Raw genomic sequence first — 26247 nt, 5'->3', positions numbered from 1 at the left:
CTGGGTCAAATGGTGGTTCCATTCCCAGCTTTCCAAGAAATCTCCATACTGCTTTCCAAATTGGCTGCACCAATTTGCAGTCCCACCAGCAATGTACAAGAGTACCCTTTCCCCCACATCCTCACCAGCACTTGTTGTTGTTTGACTTCAGAATGGCTGCCAATCTTACTGGAGTGAGATGGTATCTTTAGGGTGGTTTTGATTTGCATTTCTCTGACTGCTAGAGATGGTGAGCATTTTTTCATGTACTTGTTGATTGATTGTATGTCCTCCTCTGAGAAGCGTCTGTTCAGGTCCTTGGCCCATTTGTTGATTGGGTTATTTGTTATCTTATTGTTTAATTTTTTGAGTTCTTTGTATACTCTGGATATTAGGGCTCTATCTGAAGTGTGAGGAGTAAAGATTTGTTCCCAGGATGTAGGCTCCCTGTTTATCTCTCTTATTGTTTCTTTTTCTGAGAAAAAACTTTTTAGTTTGAGTAAGTCCCATTTGTTGATTCTAGTTATTAACTTTTGTGCTATGGGTGTCCTATTGAGGAATTTGGAGCCCGACCCCACAGTATGTAGATCGTAGCCAACTTTTTCTTCTATCAGACGCCGTGTCTCTGATTTGATATCAAGCTCCTTGATCCATTTTGAGTTAACTTTTGTGCATGGCGAGAGAAAGGGATTCAGTTTCATTTTGTTGCATATGGATTTCCAGTTTTCCCAGTACCATTTGTTGAAGATGCTATCCTTTCTCCATTTCATGTTTTTAGCCCCTTTATCAAATATAAGACAGTTGTAGTTTTGTGGATTGGTTTCTGTGTCCTCGATTCTGTACCATTGGTCCACCCGCCTGTTTTGATACCAGTACCATGCTGTTTTTGTTACTATTGCTCTGTAGTACAGTTTGAAATCTGGTATCGCTATACCGCCTGATTCACACTTCCTGCTTAGAGTTGTTTTTGCTATTCTGGGTCTTTTATTTTTCCATATGAATTTCATGATTGCTTTCTCTATTTCTACAAGAAATGCTGTTGGGATTTTAATTGGCATTGCATTAAACCTATAGAGAACTTTTGGTAATATTGCCATTTTGATGATGTTAGTTCTGCCTATCCATGAACAGGGTATATTTTACCATCTTCTAAGATCTTCTTCTAGTTCTCTCTTTAGGGTTCTGTAGTTTTCATTGTATAAGTTTTTCACCTCTTTTGTTAGGTTGATTCCCAAGTATTTTATTTTTTTTTTTTTGAGGATATTGTGAATGGAGTGGTTGTCCTCATTTCCATTTCAGAGGATTTGTTGCTGATATACAGGGATGCCTTTGATTTATGCGTGTTGATTTTACATCCTGCCACTTTGTTGAATTCATTTATTAGCTCTAATAGTTTCTTTGTAGACCCTTTTGGGTCTGCTAGATATAGAATCATGTCATCTGCAAATAGTGACAATTTAAGTTCTTCTTTTCCTATTTTTATGCCTTTAATTTCTTTCATCTGTCTAATTGCTCTGGCCAGTGTTTCGAGAACTATGTTGAACAGAAGTGGTGAGAGAGGGCATCCCTGTCTTGTTCCAGATTTTAGAGGGAATGCCTTCAATTTTTCTCCATTCAGAATGATGCTAGCCTGAGGCTTAGCATAGATTGCTTTTACAATATTGAGGTATGTTCCTGTTATCCCTAGTTTTTCTAGAGTTTTGAACATAAAGGTATGCTGTACTTTGTCGAATGCTTTTTATGCATCTATCGAGATGATCATATGGTTCTTATCTTTAAGTCTATTGATGTGGTGAATAACATTTATTGATTTCCATATATTGAACCAGCCTTGCATCCCAGGGATGAATCCTACTTGATCATGGTGCACATTTTTTTGATATATTTTTGAATCCGATTCGCCAGAATTTTATTGAGGATTTTTGCATCTAGGTTCATTAGAGATATTGGTCTGTAGTTTTCTTTCTTTGAAGTGCCTTTGTCTGGTTTAGGAATCAGGGTGATGTTGGCCTCGTAGAATGAATTTGGAAGTTCTCCCTCTTTTTCTATTTCCTGAAATAGCTTGAAAAGTATTGGTATTAGTTCCTCTTTAAAGGTTTTGTAAAACTCTGCTGTATACCCATCCGGTCCTGGGCTTTTCTTAGTTGGTAGTCTTTTGATGGTTTCTTCTATTTCCTCAATTGATATTGGTCTGTTTAGGTTGTCTATATCCTTCTGACTCAATCTGGGCACATCATATGACTTAAGAAATTTATCGATGCCTTCACTATCTTCTATTTTATTGGAGTATAAGGATTCAAAATAATTTCTGATTATCTTCTGTATTTCTGAAGTGTCTGTTGTGATATTGCCTTTTTCATCCCGTATGCTAGTAATTTGGGTTCTCTCTCTTCTTCTCTTTGTTAGCATGGCTAAGGGTCTGTCGATTTTATTTATTTTTTCAAAGAACCAGCTTTTAGTTTTGTCAATTTTTTCAATTGTTTCTTTTGTTTCGATTTCATTAATTTCAGCTCTGATTTTAATTATTTCTTGCCTTCTACTTCTTTTGCTGTTGTTTTGCTCTTCTTTTTCTAGGATTTTGAGATGAAGTATGAGATCATTTATTTGTTGTTTTTTTCTTTTTTTAAGGAATGAACTCTAAGCAATGAATTTTCCTCTTAGAACTGCTTTCAATGTGTCCCATAGATTCCGATATGTTGTGTCTGTATTTTCATTTATCTCTAAGAATTTTTTAATTTCCTCCTTGATGTCTTCTATAACCCATTGATCATTCAGTAACCTATTGTTCATTCTCCAAGTGATGCATGATTTTTCCTTCCTTCTTTTATCATTGATTTTCAGTTTCATTCCATTATAATCAGATGAGATGCATGGTATTATCTCTACTCCTTTATACTGGCTAAGAGTTGCCCTGTGACATAATATATGATCTATTTTTTAGAAGGATCCATGTGCTGCTGAGAAAAAAAGTGTAACTGCTTGATGTTGGGTGGTATATTCTATATATGTCAATTAAGTCTAGGTTATTAATTGTGTTATTGAGTTCTATAGTTTCCTTATTCAACTTTTGTTTGGAAGATCTGTCCAGTGGTGAGAGAGGTGTGTTGAAGTCTCCCATGATTATTGTATGGTGATCTATTAGACTCTTGAACTTGAGAAGAGTTTGTTTGATGAACATAGCTGCACCATTGTTTGGGGCATATATATTTATGATCGTTATGTCTTGTTGGTGTATGGTTCCCTTGAGCAGTATGTAGTGTCCCTCTTTATTCCTTTTGATTAACTTTGGCTTGAAATCTATTTTATTTGATATGAGTATGGACACTCCTGCTTGTTTCCGAATTCCATATGAGTGATATGATTTTTCCCAACCTTTCACCTTCAGTCTATGTATGTCTTTTACTATCAAATGTGTCTCCTGTAGGCAGCATATTGTTGGCTCTTGTTTTGTGATCCATTCTACTAGCCTGTGTCTCTTAATTGGTGAATTTAAGCCATTAACATTTAAGGTTATTATTGAGATATGGGTTGTTCTTCCAGCCATGTTTGTTTATTTATGTTACTTAACATGGTTTGTTTTTCGTCTTTGATTATTTTCCCCCCTTTACTGTACTACCTCCCACTGTTGGTTTTCATTGTTATTTTCCATTTCCTCTTCCTGTAATGTTTTGCCAAGGATGTTTTGAAGAGATGGTTTTCTAGCTGCAAATTCTTTTAACTTTTGTTTATCGTGGAAGGTTTTAATTTCATCTTCCATCCTGAAGCTTAATTTCGCTGGATACACAATTCTTGGTTGGAACCCATTTTCTTTCAGTGTTTGAAATATGTTATTCCAGGATCTTCTAGCTTTCAGAGTCTGTGTTGAAAGATCAGCTGTTATCCTGATTGGTTTACCCCTAAATGTAATCTGCTTCCTTTCTCTTGTAGCTTTTCAAATTCTCTCCTTATTCTGTATGTTGGGCATCTTCATTATAATGTGTCTAGGTGTGGATCTCTTATGATTATGCACATTTGGCGTCCTGTAGGCTTCTAGGATTTGGGATTCTGTCTCATTCTTCAAGTCTGGGAAGTTTTCTCGTATTATTTCATTGAATAGATTGCTCATTCCTTTGGTTTGGACCTCTATACCTTCCTGTATCCCAATGACTCTTAGGTTTGGTCTCTTTATGTTATCCCATATTTCTTGGATGTTCTGCTCATGGTTTCTTAACAGTCTTGCTGAGCTGTCTATGTTCTTTTCAAGTTGAAATACTTTGTCTTCATTGTCTGATGTTCTATCTTCTAAGTGTTCTAGTCTGCTGGTAGTATTCTCAATTGAGTTTTTAAGTTGGTTTATTGCTTCCTGCATTTCTAGGATTTCTGTTTGTTTGTTTTTTATAACCTCTATCTCCCTGTATAGTTGATCTTTTGCTTCTTGGATTTGTTTATGTAATTCATTGTCGAAGTGATCTTTTATTGTCTGATTTTGCTGTCTAATGTCTTCCTTGAGACTCCAGATCATCTGAAGCATGTATATCCTGAATTCTTTATCTGACATTCCATCTGCTGCAGATATTACCTCTTCTAACGTTAAGTTGACCTGCATTGCTTGTGGTCCTTTCTTTCCTTGTCTTTTCATACTGCTCGCATTTCTTTCTGCTTGGTGAAACTGTTGTGTTATTGACTTTTCCCCTGTATATTTATATTGCTCTTATATAGTTGCAAAGTCCCCCTCGAAGGCGCGGGTGGCGGCTCTGCCCCTCCTCCAATTGGTACAATGTGCCTACCGTGCTGGCAGGCTGCTGGGCCTGTTCTGCCGGTTGGTAGCAGGTCTGCCTACCTTGCAGGTGCAGGCGGCAGTTCTGTCCCTCCACGGGCCATTGGGCCTGATCTGTCTGTCGGTTGCAGGTCTGTCTACCTTGCACGCACGGGGGGCAGCTCTGCCCCTCTGCGGGTTGCTGGGCCTGTGCTGCCGGTGGGTGGCAGGTCTGCCTACCTTGCAGGCGCTGAGGCGGCTCTTCCCCTCCGCAGGCCACTGGGCCTGTTCTGTTGGTGGTCGCAGGTCCGCCTACCTAGCAGGCAAGGGCGGCAGCTCTGTCCCTCCCCCAACCGGGGCGATGTATCTACCACGTTGTCGGGATGCTGGGCCTGTTTTGCTGGTGGGTCTCAGGTCTGCCTACCTTGCAGGCGCTGGGGCGGCTCTGCCCCTCCACAGGCCGCTGGGCCTGTTCTGTCAGTGGTCGCAGGTCCACCTACCTTGCAGGCGCTGGGGCGGCTCTTCCCCTCCGCAGGCTGCTGGGCCTGTTCCGCCAGTGAGTTGTAGGTCCGCCTACCTAGCAGGCGCTGGCGCGGCTCTGCCCCTGCTCGGGTTGCTGGGCCTGTTCTGCCGGTGGTTGCAGGTCTGCCTACCTAGCACGCGCTGGGGCGGCTTTTCCCCTGCACCGTTTGCTGGGCCTGTTCTGCTGGTGAGTCGCAGGCCCGCCTCCAAGCCCTTTTAATTTATTATTATTATTATTATTTAGTCATTTTTTGTTTACTGGTTCTTTTTAATTATTCATGACAATAGAATTTATTTTGACATAATTATAAGAGCATGGAATATAATTTGTTCTAATTCAGTATCTTCTCTTACTAAGTTGCTGAGGCTGGCTTTGAACTTGTGATTGTCCTGCCTCATCTTCCCAAATTGCTGGAATTATAGGCATGCGCCACTGCACTGGGCTGGAATTTAATTCTTATGTATGAGGTCTGGGTTTTTCCTTTAGTAGGCGAGTTTAGTCTATTTCCATTTGTTGATATGACTTGATTGCTTTCAATTATTTTTTAAAAATATTGTTCAGTTGTAGATGGACACAATACCTTTATTTTATTTATTTATAATTAAGTGGTACTGAGGATCGAACCCAGTGTCTCAAACACACTACCACTGAGCCACAACCCCAGCCCCCATTGTTTTCAATTGTAATATGAGTTATAATTATTGTTTTATATAATACTCTGTTTCTTCTTGAAATGGTATTCTTAACTTTTTTATTTTTGTTTTGTTTTGTTTTCGGCATTTATAGGTATTTATTTTTGTTCTGGTGGTTATCTTTATCTTTTCTAGTACCTTTACTGCCCTATTTTCCCATGGAACCTTCCATTATCTGATTTGTTAGTAGTTACCTTTAATTCTCCCATATTACCTGTGTAGTAGTGATTCTCAACGTAGGTGGTGTTGCCCCCTAGGGAACAGGTGGCAATAGATAATTTTGGTAGTCACAGCTGGGGGATGCTACTGGCATCTAGTGGGCAAAGGCTAGAGATGCTCCTTAATGTCCTACCAGGCACAGGACAGCCCTTACTCAAAGAATAAAAGTGCTAAGGTTAAGAGACTCTGCTGAAAGGCTGGGGGAGTAGTTCAGTGCTACAGCACTGTGTGAGGTGCTGGGGTCATTCCACAGCACAGGGGTGGGGCAGGGAGGGGACTGTGCATAGCAATCAACTTCTCTCCTTATCTCCCATTATTTTGCATCACCTTTATTTTGTCACATGTAATGGCTATAATATTTGTACATTATTCCTCCTTTGTTCACATTTTTTTGTTATAATTTACAATTATATCAACACACACACACAGACACACACACACACACACACACACACACACATGAAATTGTTTTTGCTGGCACCATTTCCCCAGTTATCTCTTGCTTGAGTGAAGCTCATCTTTAGGGACTATGTTGTCTAATATGATAGTCACTAGCTACACATGATATGGATCACTTGAAATATGGCTAGACCAAATTGAGATGTGGTATAAATGTAGTAGTACAATAAAAATACATAAAATATCTCATTAAGAATTTTTATAGTGGTGATATGTTGAAATTTTAATATTTTAGATTTATTGGGTTAAATGACATATATACTTAATTTTAGTTTCACTTGTTTATTTTTACTTTTTAAAAAGCAGCAAAGACATTGAAAAAATTTAAAAAGCTAAGTTCATAATTGTTCATTGTATGAAATACAAGAAAAATTGTGAAGATTCTGGGAAAGGGAAACAATCATTGATTATTGGAATCCTTAGACAAGGAGGTGGAGATAGTTTGGTCTTTGAATCATTTCCAAGTTACACGTCTCTCACAATAACACGGTGTTTTTTGTGTGGATTATGCCATTCAGCTTCAAACCTACCTTTGCTGTGTGTTACTAGGACTGGGACTCTCACTTGCATTTACTTTGTTAACGGCTCTGTGTTAGTCTCTGCCAATAGTGGGTGCTAGAGGGAGACAGGAAGGCTGGCCAACTTGATGGTTGCCGGTTTGCTTCCTGTTCTGCCTTTGCTTTCTATTCCGTCAGTTGGTTTCAGCAGTAGCTGTATCACAAGGAGCTGCTGGTTTTAGTTTGCTGTTTTTCTGGAACCAATCCCAGTGCAGTTTTTCAGACACCATCATCTACTTCCAGAGCTCCCTCTTTAAAGGTACCTGTCCCAGCTCTAGAAGCCTGCACTTGAGGGTCCAGGCTCTCAAATTTTAGGAGTTGCGTCAAGCTTTCCATTGACATTTTTCTAGAAGAAATCCCCCAAAGTATTAGCTCTTCTAGAGGGAAAATTACTGCTTAATATATTGCACAAAATATCATGAGGCAAGCACTTTACCACTGAGCGACAGCCTCAGCTCCAGTTGAACACTTCTTGGTGAAGTTTTATAAATCAAATTTGTATAATGATTATAAAAGCAATTTACGTCCATGCTAAGATGTTCTCAGAAAGTCTTAGGCTGATATATTGTCCCACTTCCAATGTATGACTATCTCAAACTGATAGAATTTTAAAAAGAATAATGTTTAGATTATGATTATACAACAAATATACATTTATAAGAGAGACTGGAAAATACATAAGTCAGAAGAAGAAAGTTAAAATCATATGAATTCTAATTCCTTAGATATAAGCACTTTAAGTTTTGGTTTATTTTTTTCATATTCTTAATGTTGTTTTTAATCATACTTTTAAATACATTGTCAAAATGATGCATGTTGGATATTTAAAAAAATCTAATAGTTTAAAGCTTAAAAAAGGAGGCTTTGGTTTTTTTCCCATCTTTCCCAATTTCAATTCATGGGCACTATCTTTGCTCTTAAAATTAGCATTATAATATGTTTTCCATGTTACTATAAACATCAGTAGAAATACCTAAAACATTATAAAAATACCATTAACTTGTTTACAAACTGACAGATGTTTAGGTTGTTTTCATTATTTCCTTATTATAAGTGTGCAGTGAACTTCTTTATATGAAAGAGTTTTTTCTGAATTTAGAATTTTCAGAAGTGAAATCATTGAGTTACATATAAATAAAATTAATTATTATTAGCCCTGGATCATTCCTCAGATAGAAATGTTCTGCATATTTATCTGTAGAGGTAAATAATAGCTTTGACTTAACATGTTTTATATATATATATATATATATATATATATATATATATATATATATATAAAATTTAATTTTTTTTGGTACCCAGGATTGAACCCAGGGTGCTTAAACCAACTGAGCTACATCCCCAGTCCTTTTTAATCTTATTTTTTATTTTGAGACAGAGTCTTGAAAAGTTACTTAGGGCCTCATAAGTTGCTGAGGCTGTCCTGGAACTTGTTATCCTCCTGCTTCAGCCTCCTGAGTCCCTGGGATTATAGGGTGTGCCACTGTGCCTGGCTCATTCATATTTTTAAATCTTGAGATTTAATATAAAATTGCTTTTGAAAAAGCTCTTTTCAATTTATACATCCAAGACCAATAGAATTCCTAACACTGGAATTTTGAATATTCTAATGACATTACAGAAGATTTTCAAGAAGAGGCCTTTCTGTGTAACTGTAAAGTCACTTTACAGAGGAGCCTTTTTTTAGTTATACTAATTTGATTACATGTCCTCCATAATCTGAATATTAATAAAAGACATTTAATCTTTGATAAATCTGTCCATTTTATCCCAGGGAATAGCCCGTACCAATTTTTACTCTTTTGGGAGATCCTATTTGTTATTGTCTGAGTGGCTGCAAAGCTTCATTGTGCATAATAATTGCAGGAATGGAGAGAGTGTCAACATGCAGGATGGTCCCTGTTCTGTAGATCTGAGTAAGTCTGGGGTTGGGGCCTTGGAATCTGTGCCTTTAACAAGGGATTATGAACAGGATGAAGTGGTGCCTGCCTGTAATCTAGTGAATCAGGAGACTGAGGCAGGAGGATTCCAGGTTTTAGGACAGCTACTGCAATTTAGCAAGACCCTACCTAGGAATGTTTAATGGTGAAGTGCCTCTGGGCTCAAACCCTATTAACAAACAGGCAAAGGATTCTGGTGTGATGGTCCCTTAACTTGTGAAGAGAAACTCTTCTCTGTGGATTAGTTCCTGGTCTTTGTTTTTGTGATTGACAGTGGTTGAGTGCAAAAAAAAAAAAAGGAGTTGAAGAGTAAAAATAAATGTGGGCAATGCTGAGTTAAAACTAAACAAGTAAAAAATATTTGTCTTAGAATTTTTCATATCATAAGATATTTTGAGACTTTCTGAGGAGGGCTTTTATTTATTGGTAGAATGTTCCAAATGTTTATAATTGACATTGACATCTGTCGTTCCCAGTATCAGTTTGGAAGTTCTGGGTTAAGTGATTCCTATTACAGCATTTTCCATTATTCCTTTAGTACTTGAAGAAATTAATGAACTTCTCCAGGCAAGTAGCTTTTACTGTATAGTTTAGGCAAAACACAATCTTCATATTTTGTAAATGTAAATTTTCAGGGTTGGACTAAATGACTTCCTAACAAACATGCATTAACTTTTTTTTTTATTCAAATGCATTTTCTGTTCATTCTCTTAATAAAGAAGTGTACCAAAGAAACCTGTTTTGAAGCCCTCCATTTCCTATTAGTGCCTATTAACTAAAGTAAGATGTGATCTAGAAGAACTTCGTATAATAGAAATAAAGCCCATGTGACCAAAAATTTAACACTCATCCAACAAGAACTGCTTTAGAAGTGGCAGGGTCTTTATTGTTCAGAATTTCTGATGTTGGAGTTTATTCAAAGGGTTATAAGAAAGGTCTTTTGAAACACTCCTGTAACAAATTATTTTGGCTGAATTATAAATCCTCAAAAGTGGGGTTTTATTATAATGGAAACAGAGTTAGAATAAACTCCAACAGCATTTGTAGGCAGCACTGTGTAATTAGGCTTGAGTGCATTGCTATATTAAGACTGGAAGCGTATCTTTTCACTATCTCAGAAAAGCACTCCTAGCTTTTATGCACAGTGTTACTGGTCAAGTGCTCTGTGAGCTTCCTTGTTTCTTTTTCGTCTGATTGTTTAGCACATCTTCTGCATATGAAGCACCACAATCTCAGATGACCTTGTCAGGTTTAAATTATTAGCCCTGGATCACTCCTCTGCTAGAAATGTTCTACATATTTATCTATAGAAGTAAATAACAGCTTGAACTTAACATGTCAACAACTTCAAAGAACGTTCTAGCCAACTTGAATGAATTCTATCTTGTTAATACCACTGTCTGAAATTTGGCCAAGAAGATTAGGGAAAATGATGAAGGTTAACTCACTAACTTTGTATTGTTGCTTTATAATTTGCAACACATTTAATATACCTGATCAAAATAGGGAATCCTTGAAATGATCCTGTGAGGCAGATATTGCTACAGTCTTTGTGTCACTCAGCTTTCAATTACTGTAAGAAACTACTGGAGACAATCAACTTCAATAAAAGAAATATATATTTTGGCTCACAGTTTTGGAGTTTTCAGCCCATGATCAGTTCGCCTGTTGCTTTAGGGCCCGTGGGGAGGCAGTACACCATGATGGGAGAGCATGGCACAGGAAACTGCTCACCTTGCTGTAGCTGGGAAATAAAAAGAGATAGGAAGTGGGTGTGGTTCCAAAATCATTTTTAAGGGCATGCCACATATGACCCAGCTTTTTTCTACTAAGCTCCACCTTCTAAAGGTTTCACCATCTCCCAGTAGCCCCACAGGCTTGCAGCCAGGCCTTTAGCACATGGGCATTTGGGTACACTTAACCAAATCACAGCAATCTCCAGTTACAGAGGTGGGGAGACTGAGAAGCAATGAAAGTAAGCAATTCACTCAAAATATCTTAGTTAAATAATTCATCTAGGACTCAGAGCCAGGTAGTTTGATACAAAACCCCATATTCTTTTTATCACATAAGCTTCATTTCTCCAAGTCACCTTCCACTCAGACTACATAAGCCCTGAGGGGATTTTGTTATTTAAACCCATCCTCCCTTTAAAGATCCTCAAGGGATACAAAAACTTTCCAGTTATAAACCTCTTCCATGTTTGTAGGCAGAGAGGGCTGAGCCACAAAGCCCTACTGTTTTCACACACTTGTCTTTCACATATGGCTCTTATAAAAACAAACAGATGTAATGAGAGTTATGGAGATCTAGATGGAATAGTCCCATGATGGTACTCAGGGTATCCAGTAGTTTATCAATAAATGGAATGGTAGTTATTCTTCATCTTATTTGCAGAATTTTACAATGTTGAATTTTACCTGTCTTCTGATCTCGAAAACTAGTGAAGGTCAGAAATGCCATCACTTGTGTTCTGCAAAAAGTCTTAATGTGGCTCTTGAACTCTCTTGTTTATCTATACCAAAGGTCAGCTGCAAACTCAAAATTCCTTTCTTTATCTCATAAATGATCAGCTGAACTGCTTGTCCCCATTGATCAATTGAAACAAAATGCACATCATCCTCATTTTTCTTAAGCATTTCCCCTTCACCTGGGATGCTGAACTTTAGCTCACCCTCAGAATGAGCAGCAAACACCCCTCCTGAGAACAGGCTAGCTGTAGGATCAGACACTGATGTACTTTCCTGTCACATCACCCTTGTATTTCACTTGCCTATAGCTAGTTCTGTCTGGCTTTGTTCAAAAGAAAGAAAAGAAGGAAGGAAGGAAGGAAGGAAGGAAGGAAGGAAGGAAGGAAGGAAGGAAGGAAGGAAGGAAAGAAGGAAGGCAGGCCTAACTCTTGATGCTTACAGTACTTATGGTTAGAGCTTCTCCCTGTTGCAACAACCCTTTCCAACCCTTGCAATAATCCTCTTCCACAAAGTCTTTCTGAAGTACAGATTTATTTTTATTTGACAAATGTGTAGAAGGATACTCTGTGAAAGTGTTCTGCAACCACTAGCTTATTATCAAGAAGGTTCATAGAATAACTTTCTTTGGGTAGCTTCTTATGATTTGTGCTGTAGCTCATCACTAGTCACTATGTAAGGAGGCGGCTCAGGTGGATGTGCAAAGCAGCAGAAGGGCGGGAGGTAGAACTCTTGCCACCAGTCAGAGCTCCCTTTTTCCCTATTTAAAATAAGCTATAAAATAGCCATCCTGTATAGTCTCTGTGCCTATTTAGGCAAGGATGTTAGAAATATGGGAAAGTGTTACAATGTATTTTTAAAAACACAAGTTTTGAAACAATGTAGAGAATGTGGTCCACTGGAGGTTAAAAATATGTTTGTTCCTATAGAGAAAAGATCAAGAGGTTCTATACTAGTTACAATAGCAGTTATGAGGGGAGTGAAATTTGGGGTAAGAGTTTTCTTTCTTTTTCTCAGAATTTCTGCAGTGGACAAAAATTTCTCCTTAAAAATTAAGTTTTATTTGTTTATTTTAAAGGATATACTGTCTTAGTCCATTCTGGCTGCCATAACAAGATTCAGTAGACCAGGTGGCTTAAACAACAGAAATTTATTGGGAGTTGGAAAGTCTAAGCTCAAGTTTCTGGCCATGCTCAGCTTACAGTGAAGGCTGTTTTCCGGGCTTGTTGAGGCTGCCTGGTCTCTGTGTCCTCCCATGGTCCTTCACTTGGGTGCATGCAAGGGGAACAGGTGTGCTTTTTGTGTTTCTTCTCATAAGGACAGTGATCCCCTCAAATCAGGGACCCACCCTTGTAACTTCATTTAAACTCACTTATTCCAGATATAACTTACTTATTCCAAATATAACCATGCTAGGGGCCAAGTTTGCAATAGATGCATTTGGGGAAAGATACATAAATTCAGAAATAACACACAGACTTAGCATAAAATTTAAATAATACAAACGAGTATATAAGGCAGTAGTGAAAGTGGACTCCTTTCCCCTTCTATCTCCACTCTAGACACAACCATTGTTCCAGACTTTTCTCTATGTTCACACCATGTTTGGGGGAGGGACACACACACACACACACACATGCATACCCATAGTCCCGTACAGTTTCTTGTTTGTTCTAACGGTATCGTATACTCTGTATTGTTCTGCATTTTGCTTTTTTCTCTTCACAACATATCCCAGGCAACTTTCCACGTCGGGTCTGTTTTTTAGTTTTGAATCTACTTAGACTCCTTGTTGCTACTATAATTTGTTGAAGGATGCTTAGTTTATTTTCGTTATTTTTGCTCATTGTTACCTTTTAAAAACATTTTAAGCAAAGACAAAATTTAATTAGTACAGTATGAGCCCGGTATGGAACAAATAAAGCATTTACATTAAAAAGGGCTAGAAAGAAATAAATCAAAATACAAGGATGATAATTTATGAATAGTAACAGTATAGATAATTTTGTTATTTTTAAACATAATTTGCTGTACTGTGTGCTTCACTCTTGGTAAGGTTACTGAGGTTTTTCTTTTTTTTCAATCTTCACGCAAAGTCTTGCATCAGTTTTGGAGAGTTCTGTTCTGTATCTCTGCTGCAAAAAGGACAAAACTTCAACTAATGTATGAGTTACTTAGTTTAGCTGTAAACAATAACCAAAATTATATCTGATCGCATCATCATCATCATCACCTCATTTAAATAAAGGGGTAGCTCCTTTTTGGAGAAATCACGAATCAAGGAGAATATACTCTGGGTTTCTCTTTGGTAGACTTAGGTCTTAAAGCTAGTTGAACTGTGTGCCTTGAAAAAGTTCTCTTTGCCTCTCCTGACTCAGTTTCCTCCACTACTGGGTGACATTGCTGTGGCCCTTAGAGATCAAAGGAGCAAGGAGCCGATTGTTTCACTCATGGGCCGCAGTGTTGATACAGCCATTTACTTCTGACTTACACAAGCCAACAGAACAATAGAACCTTTGTTCTTCATAATGTTCTGCCTCTTCTTTGAATCTGTGTGAAATACATAAGAAACATGTTGGAGCTCTCTTTCTGCCTCCAGTTCGCAGAGTGGCGGAGCCAGTCCTGTGTCATTGTTCCTTAACTTGCTTTTGTTCTGTGCACATTTGCCTTTTTTTCTGTTATGTAAGTTATTTTGAGGGAAGGAAGATAGCTAATTCCAGGTTGTTTTTCAAGAAAACCTCAGGGCAGGTTTCAGAAGACGGGGAGGTTCCTCCCTCCTGGCATCATGGAATGTCTCTGTGGTGCCCTTTCCAGTTCTGCTGCGGAAGCACTTGTGTCCCCATCTGTGGCAATGCCATTTCTGTCCCCAGATTCTAACTCTGGGTTGGGCCTTCAGGGGAAGGGGTCCACTTCCTGAATTCTTTTGTCAGAGATTCAGAAGCCACGCAGTGGCAGACCTTTCATATCCCTGCTTGGAACCCAGGATACTCTCCAATTCTTCAAATTAATCTTGGAGAAAAACTGCTCTCTTTCTGTTCTTTCTTTTTTTAAAAAAATATTTTTAGTTGTAGATAAACACAATAAATTTGTTTTGTTTGTTTATTTTTTTATGTGGTGCTGAGGATTGAACCAAGTGTCTGCCTCACACATACAAGGCAAGTGCTCTACCACTAAGCCATAACCCCAGCTTCTCTTTTTGTTCTTTTTTTTTTTTTTGAAAGGGAGAGAGAGAGAGAGAGAGAGAGAGAGAGAGAGAGAGAGAGAATTTTTTAAATATTTATTTTTTAGTTTTCGGTGGACACAACATCCTTGTTTGTATGTGGTGCTGAGGATCGAACCTGGGCCGCACGCATGCCAGGCGAGCGCACTACCACTTGAGCCACATCCCCAGCCCCTCTTTTTGTTCTTAAAGGAAAAAAGTAACACATAGACATTGTAAGCTATTAATACAAGTTGCAAGTGTAAAAACCAAATTCCTGTTCCATATTTTTTCCTCTTCCCACTAATAATTATGATTTATACCATGAACACACGGTCCTATATATAAAACTCTATATTGAACATGCAGACACACACATCTGGTTGTGTGTGTGTGTGTGTTTTCTTTCTTTCTTTTTGCCAAAAATGGTATCATATTATACACGTATAAGATAGTGAGAGCAATGTAAGGGTAGTTGGGTTAAAACTATCAGCACCCATTTGGCTTCCATTACTTTAAAATAGCAGATTTCACATACCCAAACCTCCTTCCTTCCCCTACTCAGCTTGTCCCTTCTGCAGGTTGTACTCACTAAAATCTTTCCATGAAATTTGCCAATAATTACTGTGACTAACTTTTCCCTAAATTATAGTTAGTACAGGAAAATGCTCATATTTGCCTACATATTGTCCTTGTCATTTTTTTCTTATTTCCTCCACTCCTTGAGATACTAACAAATGGAAGGAAAATATTTTTGAAAGAAACAGTAATTTGAGAATTTGTTTTACAAGTCTTTAGCCTTGTCTGTTGGTTTTAGGTCTAATCAAACAAGCTGGGTTCAAGTTGAGGGGCATAGTTCTCATCACAGTATTAATTGAATTCTAGCCTCCCCCACATCCAGGCATTGCAATAACTATATTTAATTTTTTTTCTAAAATAAGTCTCTTATGCTGCAATTTAAGGTTTATGTCCTCTTGCTTTCTGAGGATACAAAGAGCAGTTATTTGTGCTCACAGTTCTTCTGATTAAGCCAATAATTGGAAAATAATCACATCGAAATGGGCTTCAGAATCTTGAGTGGTACTTGTACTTGGGAGCTAACAAATATTTCTCCCCTCCGAAGCACATAGTTTGGAAAAACACTGCACAAAAAGCTTCAGGATGGGTTTTCCCAGCAGTCATCCTATATCTTTCAAGATTAGTTGCTGAGGAGGACTGGCAGGAACACTTTGGTCCTGTGGAGTGGAACAAATAATCAGATTCTGGCACACTGCCAAATTTTATTGATCCTTTAAAAATTACGTATATACGAGAGAGAGAGAGAGAGAGAGAGAGAGAGAGAGAGAGAGAGAGAGAGAGAGAAAGTCAAGTTCTGACTTACCACCTATTTCTAAGTTGATCTGTCTTTCCTTCAGTACCTGAGGAAAGAGTTCATGGTGGCCAGGTATAAGGGGTTCTGGACAACCAGTATTTCTCTCCTTTAGCTAGTGGCTGTCCATCAAGAGGACGATTGCTCTTCTGCTCTGCTCACAGTTTGTTAGGTCATTGTCCCTGTATCCCAGGTTAGCTGAGGTGAGCAGCAGGATGAAAACAAAGGCACAGCTTATTTTTTTTGCCTCTGAACTGAACATTATAAAGAAATCACAATGGTTCTGTCTGTGCCCAAGCAGCACCATAACGTTCCTGCAGTGTATTATGTTTTCAAGACCTCTTCATCCTTATGGAAAACAATTCTTTTTTTTAATATCTATTTTTTACTTGTAGTTGGACACAATGCTTTTATTTTATATTTACATGGTGCTGAGGATCGAACCCAGGGCCTCTCACTTCCTAAGTGTGCTCTGCCACTGAGCCATAACCCCTGCCTATGGAAAACAATTCTTTAGTTGTTTGTTTCTATACTAATGGGCTCCGTGAGAGCAGAACTTTATTCCATTCACTGTTCATTCACTGTTCATACCATGTCTGGCATATGATAGGCCTTTAGTAAATATTCATAAATTGACAATAGATACTATCACTTTATGGCTTTCAAGGAGAAGGCCAAGAAAGAGATTTTAATATGAAGTGTAGTAACTGCCGTGTTCTTTTGAAAATCACCATGAGGATTCTCAAGTCACATTCCTTAGAATTAATAAACGCCCAGTCTCTTCTATGTGCTTCTGTAAGCACCTGGAAAAGGAGCTCACTATAGTCCCTCAGTGGAGGGAGCTGAGTATGGATTTCTTTCTAGTGATATTTGGTGAGGAAATTTTCAAACTCTGAACCCTTTCCTGCAAGGTGGCTAACAAGAGCACAGATTAGTACCCACTGTTCACAAGGAACCAGGGATCATGAACTTTGGTTTAGCCTTTTTCTTAAATTAGCATCAAAGGAAGCCATCTCTAACTATTCACCTGCACCATGGAGCATCATACACATGTACCACTGCACAAATCCACCCCTCTATTTGTTGTTCTGTATGCTTTGTACCGCAAAAGTCTTTTTTTTTCTTCACTCTTTGAATGCCTGTCTGTCTTGTTGTGGCATTTTTGTGATAAGATGCAGAAAATTAGAAACAGAATTAGATTACAAACTGGAATAGGAAAACAGATACAAATTAAGAACTGGAATAGAAATTATTGTCTTAGGAAATATCACATATAAAGTGATGGTTATGTGAAAACTATTGTATGGAAAATTGAAAAATGCAATTAACCTAATGAAATTCAGCTAAAAACAGGATAAATGAGTAAATGTACAAATAATATAAAACCCATGTAGCTGGTAGAATGCCTAGATTTTTGGGAATCATTTTGCTGTTCTTATCTCTAGTTTGGCATCACATGTAAGCCATTTGGCCACGTGTTTTCAAATGCTGTATGTAATTTTTGTCTTTCTATGCTACTATACATCTTTCAATGTTATAGTGGGAGTAACAGCCTAAGTGTTATGCATTTCACTGAAAAAAATATATATATAAGGAAAACTTGATTTGTGAAAGTTGTTTCTCCTCATTCATTTGTTCATTTCTTCTTTGGGTCAGTTATCCATTTATCCTGTTGTCCTACAGCATGCTAGACTATGGCAATACCCTGGGAAAGAAAGTGCAATCTTTCACCTTGAAGATGCAGTGAGGACTTTGTTACAAAGAGTTTTGAGAGATTTGGAAATTTTGATAACAGAGTCTGTTCCTTATTGCAAAAGGTAAAACTGTGTCAGCTCTTTAAATAGGCTCCTACCTGACCAAGTCACTGAAGCTGGTGGATTCAAACATGATGTCTCCAAAGCCAAATGAATTTGGTCTACCCAAGGTGATTCTAATGAGATGATGTCTCCAAGAGCACCTAGTTCAGAGTAAATGCCTGTTTATTTCTTTTTTCCTTCAATGACTTCTTGATTCATCTAAATATAGCCTATGTGTTTCTTTCCCCCCAGAAATTACTATTTCCCACTCTCAAGAACTGAACTAGGCTTCTGAGAGCAAATTTAATCTCTTTTTGAGAAACGTCAATTAGAGAGTCTAAAATGTTACATTTTTTTCCCTTGGTGCAATTCTTTTCATTTCTAATGTATGTTTTAATAAAAAACAAAAAACTGAATCCATAGGGGAGTCTATCACAGCATACCTTTATCACAAGAAAAGGTGACAACATATAGGAGGTGTGAAAAAAATTATATTGCAAGGCAAGAGAAAACAACACCCAACTGCACCCTGAATTTGAAAGCCTTCAATACTTTATTGCATGCAGATGCCTTATTCCCTGTTCCTCGTCTCGAAAATACTTGTAGTTGCCCAACTAAGAAGGATTTGTTTTGCACAAATTCTGGAAATGGCTAATTTCAATAACATTTGAAAATATACACTTTCCCATACATATGTACATTTATATAGATTCATTTAGATTTCCTCTTTTTCCTCTAGGAATGACTTATATTGTAAACTACGCTACTGAGCAGCTTGTGTTTCCATGTAATGAAGTACCACTGGAGAGAACAGTCACTTGTGGCAGGTAGCAAAGAAATTTCAATAAAGTAAACTCTTGGTATTATCAAAATTATACATTTGGGGCTGTTAGCATGGCCTAGAAAAAGATGAGGACAGGCTCATCTCATTAAAAGAGAAGAAATAGTGGAATTAGCTTGAATCTAATTACAAGCCACACTATCTAATGTAAAAACATGACTGTTTTTTCACTCCCATTCATTTTGACTAGTAATTAGTTTTGGCCTCTAAAATGCCACCCTTTAATCATCCAAACACAGATGTGATTTGCCGTGCAATTTAATCTTGCTTTAATGAAGAACTAATGGACGCATCGCAAATTACTTTCCCTGTTGGAGAAAAATTCTATTTCCTGCTTTTCAAAAGATCAAGAGTATCTTGTGATAATAGCCCAAGCGGCCCTGGCAGCCTCACCGCACAGAGCAAACAAGCTCTTTTACTCAACTCCCAATTCAATGGAGAAAAAGAGGCTACAATTAGCAACAAAGCAGGGGAAACGCAGCATTACAGCCGAATCACTTTCTGTAGCTCAACCCCCAGCAACCACTGGCTTGTTAGAGCCAGGTCTAAAGTGTCAGGCACGAACAATGCGCTGTGATAAATTACTCTCTTCAAACAGCTGCACTGCTAATTTTCAATTATACACACAAATGGCTCTCAGATTGGAAGAAAATGGAGTGCATGGGGAGAACAGTAGTAGATTTCTATGTTTGTTTGGTAGTGAGTGTGGAGGCGGGAGAATGACATCTTGAAAAGAAAGCCTTGGTGAGGAGCGGTGTTTGAACTTCAGAAGATGAGCTGTCCTGGATCTTAGGGAGACCTGGGGTTCCCTCGCCTAGCTCTTGTCTCCAAAAGGCGTGAAATTACGGGTTACTTTCTTTCGTGGGTTGGTTTTCCTGGGTTGGTTTGTTTTCACCAGTCACCCGGTTGATGCTGAAAATTCACTGCTGATCTCGCTGTCCTGTCTTGGGGAGCCTGCTCCCAATCACAAGGCTCGGTTCGCTGCGTACTCTGGCCACCGCTGTACCAAATCCCCACAGACCCTTCCATTTCCTTCCCTACTTCCTTCGTTCCCCACCAACCCAAATGTGCTGGAAGCTTCTACTCGTTCGCTCTCATTCACCCCATCAACAACAATTCGGGACTTCAGTGCTATATGCAGACTCTGAAGAGAAGCCCCCTCCACCCCAATAAGAAACAGTCTCTCTTTTAGACAAGAGAAAAATTTAAGAAATCTCACTTGTTTTTCCTAACAAGATTTTGCCTTAAGGAATGCTAAAATTTGGTCAGACTTCTTTCTCCAATGAGAATGGATATTGTGAGATATACCTTTTACACCTGGTTTTTGGATGCAGAAACACATTATTATTTTTTGCTTTCTTGACTCATGTGTTCTCCCTGTGGTCCTAAATGTCAGCCTATTCTGGGGCTGATTTGAAAATTAAAGTTCAGGGAGGAACCCACTGCTGGATCACTTCTCAGTGTTTCAGGAAGGATTCCCGGTGGACTTGTACCCAAACCACTCTACCCAGACCATTTAGCACCTTGGTGCTGCACCTTCTGCCCCCACTCCCTGTTTTTCAATTTTTCAATCGTGGCTATTTCCCAAGAAACAAAAGGCAAAGGTTGGCTTTTTTCAGAGAAAGAGTGTTGCTAAAGAAATAATTTTCTCATAAGAAACAAGGAAGCCACTTCTTGTTGAATCTATTTCTATCTTTTTCCGTGCAGGAGAAGATAGCCCTAGTGTGTGACATGGGGTCTTCCTTTAGCTCGCTGTCTTGGAAATCAGTTTGTGACCACAGTAGCTGCTCTTTTGTCTCACAGCAGGGACAGTGTTGATGCTACTGCATTTTTCATCTTGAAGATGCCACATATCTCTTGCCACCATTAGTGTCTATTCATTGTGTTTGCTGTGCTCATCTTTTGGGGAGCACCTTAGTTGATGGCTTTCCCCATACATTTTTTTTTTAAACCATGATGATTCAAGCCAGGAGCTTCTTTTGACTTCAACAGAAGATAATAAGTGGGCCTCATCTGCTTAAGGGCCACACATTAACACCACACAATCATTTGGCCAGAAGAGGACAATGGCCATTAAAATGTTCTGATTTCCAACCATTTTTTAGAAGATTGAATGTAGCGTAAATTAATGTTTTTAAAAAAGGGACTTCTAGAATAGAATTTGTTTTAAAAAGAGCAATCATTTTAGAAGGATAAGGTTGTGGAGTGTGTGTGGGGGGCTCTTTTAGAGTAGTCTTCTTCACCAAGGAAAAAACTGAGTATTATATATTTGAATCAGAAATATTACCATTTAGAAAAGACTATGTGGAAAATTTAAAATGCTAGTCCATTAAAAGTTACTTTTCTTGGTGCAGCACAGGAAGGCTGGGGGTCGGGGGTGGGGGATGGTTGTGATATTGAGTGGAAATGTGGCACCTTTTTTTTTTTTTTGCTGAAGTGGGATTTTACTCCTTCTACTTTATAATCGTTACAGAAATTTAAACCTCAAACCATTTCAGCCCAAGCTTATACTAAGCTTGTTAGTGGTTTCTGATGCTGTGGACGATAATGCCGCAGCATTACCATAAATCAGCAGAATTAACTATGATCTTCAGAAGCATGCTTGAAAGTGGGTGACAGAAGTCTGCAATTTGGTGCTCTGAATATTATGATAACATTCTATATTAAATGTTCATAATCTACTTAAAGCTGAGCTTCAAGTACATTTTGTATTTGTGCTTTGCCCAATATTAAAATCCAGTAACAATTATTACAACTCGTGTGAGGCTTCATTATTTGCAAATGCAAAATATAAAAATATATGGTCATATATGTATCGAGTGGCCATTTAATTGATTTTTTAAAAAAGTATTTTTTTCATCTAAATGTGACTTGCTTTGTCCACTTAAGAGTTGGTTTGAAATTATATTTCTGTCACATTGACATTTACAAGAAAAATGATCTATAGATTCAAATGCATTTCAGATACTATATTGCAAACTTCTAAAATATGCATTATTCACTCTTTCTTCAATATCTTATGTCAGTTTCATACAATCTTATGTTTTAAAAGGAAAGGATCAATATTAGGCAAAAGTAATACATTTAATTACATGAAAATTAATACCCTTAACATATTTTTGCAAACACACTCCCCAAGATATATCCTCTGACTTAGTCCCAAAATGACCTAGTTATGAGCAAATCAAGGTTTATTTCTTTATTGTCCTTGTTATTCTATTTTAAATTTCATACATCCCAGTATACTAGAGATACAAAGAAAATATCCAGGCAAATCATTCTTAGTAAATGGATAGAAAATTATTTTTATAAAAACAGTGTTAAAAAAGTACAATGGTTCATTACTTGACCTGAAATTGCCACCTACCAGTTTAGGTTTTCCCCTAAATAGCACTTACAATAAAGTTTACATGCCACAATAAATTGGCTAATTTAGCAGTAAGCAAGTTAGACACACTGAGGATTTTTAATATGTAATTTATCAGACTAAAATGAAGGTCAAATAAAGGATGCAAAAATGTAAATGCAACTTTATTTTCCCACTGATTTTTGTGCAAATGGAAGGAAGATGGAATTTTGATAGTACTTTTCATTCACAATGGTTATATAGAAAAGCTCATCTAAACCAGATCCTAAATGGGATTAAATATGATCTATTTTAAGTGGATCATCTCATAAAAACCTCATAAATTTCTAGCATTTAAATTCTTTCAAAGAAGCTCTGCCTTTCAGGTCTTGCCTGGGGATGCAGGAGGAGTTTGAGTCCTTGAGATTCCTCCGTGTGCAGTGCTTTCTCCAGTTCACCCTTGCTTTCTTCAGCAGCAGTGAATGATTGCCAGCAGCCCTCCCTCTTAATGTCCCTGTGTCCATGAAGAGAAAAGATGCACAAAAGCACTTTGAAAAGAGAAAACTGCTATGCGAATACAAGATATACAACAGAAAAAAGAATAACAGTGATAACAATCACAATTTATTGGGCACCTACTAAGTGCTTCAATATGTGAATGATCTATATTCAAAATTTTTCAATCTTCTATATGCAAAAATTTCTAAACATCAATGTGGGCAATATAACTTTTAGATAGATGAGGAAATCAAGTCTCCAGAGGAGGACCCAGGATTTGAACTCATGTGTTTGGTTCTAAAGCCAGTAATTTAAATCACTGAACTATCCTGGGTCCAATTACTTAAATATATTGATTGTATATCATCATTATATAAAAATATGTGCTAAAATGCATGTTACAAGTTATGTGGTCATTGTGTTATGTTATCACTTATGAAAAACCAAGATTTTAAAAAATAACTTCCTTTCCCAGAGAACAAGATTTGGGAGACATTTATCTCTAGATTGTATGATTTGGAGAGAGGGAAAGATGCAGAGGACTGGCATTTGGGATCACTCAGGCAGGGGCATAAATGATTGGTATGAGAATGAAGTGACTAAATTTGCTACATGAGGTAACTTCAATCAAATCAATTTTTCTTCTTTTTTTGGCATTATATGCATTCATGATATTTTCATCAGAAGCAGCATTCTTTAAAAAAAATGGGTTTGGCAAAGTTCCAAGAGTAAATGAAGACGTAGGGCATGTACGAGCCCTATGGCACCAATACTTATAATGGTCACGAAAATTTAGAAAGAGAACAATGTTTGGAGACTTGCCTTACCATTAGGAAAGCACATTATGCTAGTCAAGATATACTAATATGAAGACGGGTATTCATGCAGAATAGGCCATGCAATCAGTGGGACAGAATATAAAATCTAGAAAAGATCAATATATTCATGGGGATGTGGTTATGATAAAAGACATTTGAAGTCAGTGGAATAAATGAACTCTTTAATCAATGTGTTGGGACAATTGATTGCCCATTTAGAAAAAAAGATGTGATTAAGTCCCCACTGTTCATAAAAATAGTCCTGAAGGATTAGTGATTTAATATAATAAGCAAACACATAAAAAAACATAAAACAAAGTCAATAAAACAAAACCATAAAAATTCTAGAAAAAATGCAGGAGAATATTTTTCATGGTTTTTAGGAAAGAAGTTCCTAAGCAAAACACAAAACTGCCAAGTCAAATATTAAGAACTTACAAATTTGACTACATTAGGCTAGGGATATAGCTCAGTTGGTAGAGTGCTTGCGTTGCATGCACAAGGCCCTGAGTTCAATCTCCAGCACCACAAAAAAAAAAAAAAAAAAAAAAAGAAGAAGAAAGAAAGAAAAGAAAAAAATTAGAATCTTTTCTGCCATTAAACAAAAGTCATTTTTAAAAAGTTAAAAGGAAAGCAATTGACTGAATAAAATATCTGCAATACACTATAATAGTCATAATAGTCAAAGGAGTAATAATAGTCACAATATGTAAAATTCTCCTACAAATCCAATGATAAGAGAAAAATATTCCAGTGGTAAGTTAGAAAAGAATGTACAGGGCCATTCATTTTTGGAAGAAAAATACAACTATGTGGTAAGTACAGATGTATTTCAAAGAACTGTAAATAAGAACAAGTTACCAGTTTCTAGCCATCAAACTAGCAGAATTAAAGGCTGCTCTTGTCCAGTGTTGATGAAGTTGTGGAGAGAAGGACACATTTGTACACTGTAGTGGAAGGTGAATAGATAACACACCATCAAAATTAAAAATTCACAAACTGTCTGACCCAGGTTCTCATTATAACATTTCTGGTAATAGCAGAGAACTGGAACCTACTATGTGTTGGTTAATATTAGGATAACAAATATGGTGCATCCACCCATGGAATATTATTGAGAATGAAATAAACTTATAGATGGAAAGAGATCCAGTGATTAATGAAAAAAAGGGTAAATCTCAGAATAGTAGGTGTAGCATAGTCTTGTTCATGCAAAATCTGTATATGTGTATACATAGTGCATAGGACAACACTTACCTCAGTTGGACATCTCATTAAGAGAAAGGGCTTTGGAGTTAGGTAAGTGTGGATTAAAATTTCCTTGGCAAATTGCAGGACCCTTGGAGGACTCAGTTTCTCCATCTGGAAGATGGAGTCCTATCTTACAGGACTGTTGTGAGGGTTAATGAAGTCATGTACTTGAATCACCGAGCTCCACATCTGGCCCACAGTCAGCACTTGATGAATGGTGGCTTTTATGTTTGTAGCTTTACAACAACTCTGGGACGTGGTGAGATATTTTAACTCTAAATTTTTACATTTGGAGAAATTTGGGCTCAGAGAGGTTAAATGGCTTCTCCAAGATCAGACAGACCTGGGACTAGAGACTGGATCTAATTATTATTATTCTGACTTTTTAATAGAAGCTAAAGAAATTGAAGGTTCCATAATTATTCCTTCAAAAATTTCTAATTTTTAACCTACATTTTAGAAAGTATTACTTTCACCTGTGATATGAAAAAAAAAAACCTAACTTGTATGGAAATTGGCATTGAGGGGACAAATCCCTCCAGTAGCTCTATATCATTTCCTATGAAGTGCCTGGCCTCTAGCATCCAAATATCTGTCATTACTGGTACCTGAGGGCAATGAAATAGGCAGATATCTACTATTTTCTGATTAAAAGGATCTCTTCTCCCATGTCCCCATCTCATCCCAAGTATCCTGCCCATTCTTAGATCTCAGTTTTCCCCTTCAGTTGACATAATGCTCTGGCCTCTGACACATTCCTCTGTGGCTCTGGTACACCTCCCTCTCTACAGCACCTCTCTTTAAGCTCTTCTCAATCACTTCCATTACTTTTTCTACATTTTTGTTTTTCCTAATAGCCTAGCTCTGAGGAAAGATACTTTCTGTGACAATTTGTAAATTAAAACCAGATAGACCTTTGAAATATTGTCAGAGATATACAAGAAAATGTTAAAATATGAAATGTTAATATTTTTCTTTAAATTCATTAGTGAATCATTCTTCAAAAGGTGCTCAAAACAGTTTCTGAATGATTTTGTTTTTCCAGAGTCTAATATCGTGCCTGATGCATAGATTAATGATCATTAAATGACTGGATGATTATGAAGTTTCAGATGTTCTTTGTTTCCAAGGAAGAAATACCTAACAATGAGACAACCACCTGGAAAGATTCAAGGACTGTCTATGAAGACACTCTACACAGAGCTTGAAGCTAGACAAGATCACATATAAGATCTTTGTTTGATTCTGGGATTCTAGGATTTTAAAATAAATGTTTGAGTATCTGCTTTTGTTTAATTTAATTTTGTTTTGTTTTCATATAAGATACTTGAATACTTTGGTTAGGTAAAGCTACTAGCTTTTTCTTTCTTCCTTTGTAGAACTACAAATTTAAAGAATCAGTTTTTGGTTTAGAGATTTGTGAGTAGCTTAGAGTCTGGAAGGCAGAGCACAGGGGACCTGGAAATTCTATATTTCTTTTATACTGGTACAGGCACTTGGAAGAAACTTAGCTAGCGGAATACAATGTCCAGAGAGAAGTGAGGCATCAATAGG

General features: G+C 37.4%; 1 long non-coding RNA gene across 1 annotated transcript in view; it reads left to right on the top strand.

Annotated features, from left to right (window-relative positions):
* LOC308652626 overlaps nucleotides 1-25977 on the top strand; it is a 36189-nt gene extending 10212 nt beyond the window's left edge. Inside the window, exon 3 of the long non-coding RNA XR_014022844.1 lies at nucleotides 25739-25977. This is a non-coding gene — a long non-coding RNA (uncharacterized lncRNA). The remainder of the gene's footprint in view (nucleotides 1-25738) is intronic.
* Nucleotides 25978-26247: the final 270 nt, after the last annotated feature.

Source organism: Spermophilus citellus (assembly GCF_964194105.1).
Source record: "Spermophilus citellus genome assembly, chromosome: 7".
Taxonomy (NCBI): Eukaryota; Metazoa; Chordata; class Mammalia; order Rodentia; family Sciuridae; genus Spermophilus; species Spermophilus citellus.
The sequence above is the reverse complement of the archived record's forward strand: the minus strand, read 5'-3'. Positions and strand labels throughout refer to the sequence as shown.